Genomic DNA, 5,694 nt, shown 5'->3' with positions numbered 1-5,694 from the left:
AAAAAAAAAAAAAAAAAAAAAAAAAAAAAAAAAAAAAAAAAAAAAAAAAAAAAAGAAAGGAAACTGACAGGTACACAGTGGCGCCTGAAGCACCAGAACACACTGCTAGTGAGCATCAAAGGCTGGTTCCAACCTATGAACTGCTGAGACTTTTCTCCTGCCAGCAGCCAGCTTGTGCTACAGAGGCAGGAAATGCCTTCTGGTCCAGAATGGGCCTGGGGAGCACGCGGAAGAAAGTCTCTATGGCCTAGGAAGACCACATCCTGTGCAGCTGCTAATGAAGGCAGCATCTCTGGGAGGCACAGCCTGGCCATCCCCTTACCCTAGATGCTCCGGTACATGACAGAGGAGAAGGGTGAGAATCTCAGCTCCAGAGACGCCCTTCCCAGCTTCCCACCACATCCACATCCCTGCTCACCCAGCTGGCTTTTGTCTTTTTTTTTTTTTTTTTTTGAGACGAAGTCTTGCTCTGTCTCTGCTGCTGGAGTGCAGTGGCGCGATCTCGGCTCACTGCAACCTCCACCTCCCGGGTTCAAAAGATTTTCCTGCCTCAGTCTCCCAAGTAGCTGGGACTACGTCATGTGCTACCGTCCCTGGCTAATTTTTGTATTTTTAGGAGAGATGGGGTTTCACTGTGTTGGTCAGGCTGATCTCGAACTCCTGACTTCAAGTGATCCACCAGCCTCGGCCTGCCAAAGTGCCAGGAGAGTGTGCACCCAAAGTTAGCCACGGGTGCAAAGCCAGGAGTTTTCTTTCTGGTGACTCTCCTAAAGCCGGAGAAAGGCCATTCAGCAGCAAGGGGAGTGACTTTCCCACTATAAACTGGATTCCTGGTATCCAGCTTCCTGGATCCCTGTTACCAACCCACACGGCCCAGCAAGTGAGAAGGAAGTCAACCTTTAAAGCCACCAGGGCTCTCACTGCATTCAAGATGATAAAACAAAAGCCAACAGTGTATTTCCGAGTGCTGGGCATCAAGCAGCAGTCACCACAACAGCTTAGGCCAACGTAACTATGTTAGCAATTACTTTGTATTTAGTTTGTTTCAGCAATTCCTATGTATTTGATGTTCAACAGGTATTGTTTTCTGGGATCCATAGCACAAAAACATGAGATTGAAATGGCTCCCAAGGATTACTGCCCCTAGATGAAAGGAGGGAAACTGAGGCCCAGAGAAGTTAAGTTACTTGCTAAGAGCACACAGCTAGAAAAGCTGACTGTTTCAAGGACAAGCAAACCGACCCAGTGTTCTCTTTCGAGTCAAATGACTCCTCTGGGCTCAGGTCCTTTACCTGTAAATGCAACTGGTGGGTAAGGGAGGCTGAGGCAAGCAGCAAGACCAGATAATTGGTAACATCACTTTCTGCTCGGTTAGCTTTTTTTTTCTTTGCTTTTGTTTTTCTTTGAGGCAGAGTCTCACTCTGTTGCCCAGGCTGGAGTACAATAGCACAATCTCAGCTCACTACAATCTCTGCCTCCCAGACTCAAGCAACTTTTGTGCCTCAGCCTCCCAAGTAGCTGGGATTACAGGCACACATCACCATGCTTGGCTAAGCTGGTCTCCAACTCCTGACCTCAGGTGATCCGCCTGCCTCAGCCTCCCAAAGTGCTGAGATTACAGGCATGAACCACCATGCCTGGCCTGCTCAGTTAGCCTTTCTAAGAAGCACTGGCCGGGTCCCAGCACTTTCGGAGGCCGAGACGGGCAGATCACAAGGTCAAGAGATGGAGACCATTTTAGCCAACATGGTGAAACCCCATCGCTACTAAAAATACAAAAATTAACTGGGCGTGGTGGTGGCCGCCTGTAATCCCGGCTCCTCAGGAGGCTGAGGCAAGAGAATCACTTGAACCTGGGAGGTGGAGGTTGCAGTGAGCCCAGATCATGCCACTGTACTCCAGTCTGGCAACAGTGCATGATTCCATCTCAAAAAAAAGTGCTGATGATCCTTCTAGCAACTTGGCATGTCTAGATTTTTTGTTTGTTTTACTGAAAAATTAATCTCTACCTGTCCTAACTTTCAAGGAGCCTTGCCTCTTCTAAAAAGCCTTGCCCTTTTTTTCTCCAAGAAGTACCTGGAAAAGTGAGAACCTGCCCCCACCCCCAGCCTTATCTCAAACTCTTGGGGAAAAGCCTGAAATAATCCTTTTCCATGGAATTTATTGACTGATTTAAAAGGAAATGGCTGTAGTTTGCACAGCGACACTAAGCTCAAAAAGCAAGACGGAGAATATGCCAAGTAAACTTGGCCTGGCTGGCTACTTAAAAAAAAAAATTCTTCCCTGAGCTGGCAGGACCTTATCACCCTAAAAAGCAGTGGCAAAGATTCTCCTCTCACAAATATGGATAGCTTCCCCTTCCCTCTGACCGCTGCTGCCCACGTGGCCCCAGAGGCTGGGACCTTGTCAGTGACATGTGACTCGGTTGACACTCATTTGACACAAAAACATGTGTCTGGCCAAGAGAAGCAGCTTAAAAAAAATCTAACAAACTTCCTCAGGCGCTATTTTGCTCCCCCTTTCCCAGTAAGGGAGACCTTGATGGGCAGGACCCAGAAACACGCCATTGCCAAGAACAAGCCCCCGCAACCCCAAACCAGGGAACATCAGGTCTCAAACAGCAGCCCAGAAAGAAGCGCTCAGGTTTCTGTTCCTCTAAAGCAGTCCCTCATGATCACTCCTCCCTGCCATGGACTTTGATTTCTGCAAACCAAATCCTCCAAGCTAAATCCAAGTCAACTCCTAGCTCCTCCATGAGCCTGAAACTCTGCTTCCCCTCGTTTCCTCCCAGAGAGAAGGTGGCAGGTTTAGGAGTGGGCTGCAGTGCTGAAATCAGGACTAGCTGACATTTTATCAAACCACATTCAGAAATAGTAGATAGCAGGAAAAGGTTCAAAGATACGTCCTGGGTGAAATTCCTGAAAGGAATAAGGAGTCCCTATACTCCAGAAAAAGAGTCATGTCAATGATTCTCCCCATTATAAAGGATGGAAAACTGAGGCCTCAGATGGACAGGCACTTGACCAAGCTCTGAGTCCTAGGCACAAGTGCAAGGCTCTTAAGGAAGAAGGGAGTCGCTCAAGGATGTGGAAGGAGGCCGGGGTGGTGGCTGCCCCACCCGGTTCCGGAGGTGGAGGTCGGGGAGACCCAGTCGACCCCGCCCACACCTTCCCTCTTGGCTCCGCCCACCTACCTTGGACCCGCCTCGTCCCTCCCTCACTCCCATTGGCCCAGCCTCCCCAGGCCCGCCCCTTCGCGCCTCCCGACATATAAAAGCCCCCCGCCCCGGCCGGCCGACCTCCACTCGCCGCCGGCCTTAAAGCGCCCGCCCCTCGCGGGGGCCGGGCTGCGGGGACGGGAGCGGGTGGTGTCGTTCCAGCCGGGCCCCGGCCCCCTCCCCCACGGTCCAGACAGTCGGCGCCGCCATTTTGACCGCCCGCCCCTTCCCCCCGAACTGTGATTACAGAGACATCCGCTGCCCCGTCCCTGCCGCCCACCCCTGCCCAGCCAGCCACCCCTGGGCCGCCCCGGTTACCTCCGCTTCTCCCTACTTCTGTCTGCGGAAAGGCTTTTCGGAGGTCTCGGAGTCGATGTTGGGAAGGGGACGGGACGTGCTGGGGGGTCCCCGGGCCGGGCCGGGGGGGTGGGGGTGGGGGTCGGCCAGGCGGTTGTTGTTGTTGACTCGCGTTGCCGGGTTGCTTGGTCGCCACGACTACCGTGGCTATGGCGCCTCCGTTTCCCTCACCGGGGCAACTGTTGCTACCCACCCTACTTACGTCACGTTTTGGGGGCGGGGCCCCGGGTGATTGGCGGCGCCGGGAGAAGTGATTGGACGGCGCCAACCCTTGCCGCTAAACTATTGGTCGCGAGGCACGCTTTTCAACACCCTCTCGACTTCCTGGCGATCTGATTCATCGATATAAATGTCCATCAAAAGAAACTGAACCCTCAAAGGCAGCGGGGCCCGTCACTCCCGCAGGGAAGCAGCTGGCTAAGACTAAAGGGGTGGGACTTGTGAGGACGGGATTGGTTTGCCGCTCAGAAAACCGGCCTCCTGGTTCGACTAAAGGGACGTCAATATACCAAAGGTTTTCCGCGGTCTCTGGCAGGAGGCCGTGCGCATGCTCGGCACGCAAGGCCGATTGGGAGTTGTAGTCCGCTCTACGTATACTTTATATGTCTTACCAAATTAAAAAGGCGACAAAGGAAAGCACCCCTCCAGACTTCTCTCTGTCGGTGGGCCAGTTTCTGGCCTCTCGCGCTGACGTCAGGGGAGGAATGAGGTGACGCAGCGCAGCCCTCTGTGACGTCAGCGGCGAAGGCCGGGCTTGGGTTCGATGACGTCACTGGGCGTTCTTCCTTCCCCCCGCCCCAACCAAACACGCACCCCGCCCTTACTGCCCATGGTCAGGCCTGGGTTGGGTGGACGCGGGAGGCTGGGGTGGGGTTTGATTCCAGCTCCCACCCCCTGGAGCGACATCCTCCTCCGGCCAGACCGGCCAGACGTCGCGGCCACCGCGCCCTTTCCCGCCTCCCGTTTCCCTCCAACCGGAAAAGGTCACCGCTGCCAGGGTGACCGCCGCTATCTCTGCCCCGCAGGCAGTGCGCCCGCCCTGGGAAAGGTCTCTGCAAGGCGGGGGACTTCATTAGCGGCTTCAAATGCGGTAGATAAGTAAAGGTCAGCGCCCAGCGCAGCTCAGGGAGCTCCGTGTGCCCAGGAGAGCTCCCCACAGCCCCCGCCACCATTCTCCCACACATACGCTCCTCCTTGCCTCAGTTTCCCCAAGGGATTGTCCCGGTGCTGCAGGAGGACAAGAGACAGAAACAGGGTCGGCACTAGGATGAGCATCTTGGGCGCAAAAACTCAGTCATCAAGATAAATAATAATCTAATTCAGTATTTGTTAAACATCCAAATTAATGGGAAAAAATAAATCTATGATGAACAAAACATCACAATTTTAAATAAAAACAGGACCCGCAAACACATGCATTAAGGTCAGATGCGTCATGCAAGCTCAGGGTTAGATCTTGAGTTTTAAAAAATGTTTCTTTTTAATATTTTGGTCTTTTTAGTTTTTATATTTTTAGGTTTTAACTTTTTAATTTAAATATCAATTATCTTATGACCGAGCTCTTTGGCCTTCTCTTAAATTTTGCGCTCTCATCCCAGGAAGGCCTAGAACAAGAAGGGGAAAAGAAAATGAAGTCTAATGCCAGCCTTGCTGTGTGGCATTCAGAAAGTGACTCCACCTCTCTGAGTTTATTTCCTAGTTCAATCAACATTATATTTCCTCAGTGCAAGGCCCTGGGCTATAAAAGTGAAGAAAGGTGACTTCATTTATGGTGGCTTACACCTGTAATCCCAACACTTTGGGAGGCCAAACTAGGAGGATTGTTTGAGCCAATGAGTTCAAGACCACTCTTGGCAACATACCAAGACACCTGTCTCTACAAAAATTAGCTGGGCCTGGGCATGGTGGTGCACACCTGTAATCCCAGCCACTCCAGAGGCTGAGGTGGGAGGATCGATTGAACCTAGGAGGTGGAGGTTGCTGTGAGCAGAGATTGGCCACTGCACTCCAGCCTGGTTGACAGAGTGAGACTCTGCCTCTAAAAAAACAAAGACAGGCGGGGCATGGTGGCTCACGCCTGTAATCCAAGCACTTTGGAGGCCAAGGCAGGCAGATCACCT

General features: G+C 52.3%; 1 protein-coding gene across 6 annotated transcripts in view; it reads right to left on the bottom strand.

Moving 5' to 3' along the window:
- Positions 1-3,837, bottom strand: part of RFX1 (regulatory factor X1) — a 52,906-nt gene extending 49,069 nt beyond the window's left edge. For 3 of the 6 annotated variants that reach the window (XM_017497649.2, XM_037727537.1, XM_037727539.1), the window contains exon 1: positions 3,536-3,836. The gene's annotated coding sequence lies outside the window, so the exon portion shown is untranslated. Of the gene's footprint in view, positions 1-3,535 lie in introns of all 6 variants that reach the window. The other 3 variants (XM_037727538.1, XM_037727540.1, XM_017497654.2) reach the window with 3 other exon arrangements.
- Between the last annotated feature and the right edge of the window lie 1,857 nt (positions 3,838-5,694).

This window comes from Cebus imitator, unplaced genomic scaffold, assembly GCF_001604975.1.
Source record: "Cebus imitator isolate Cc_AM_T3 unplaced genomic scaffold, Cebus_imitator-1.0 Scaffold234, whole genome shotgun sequence".
Classification (NCBI taxonomy): Eukaryota; Metazoa; Chordata; class Mammalia; order Primates; family Cebidae; genus Cebus; species Cebus imitator.
This window is presented reverse-complemented; position numbering and strand designations above follow the sequence as displayed.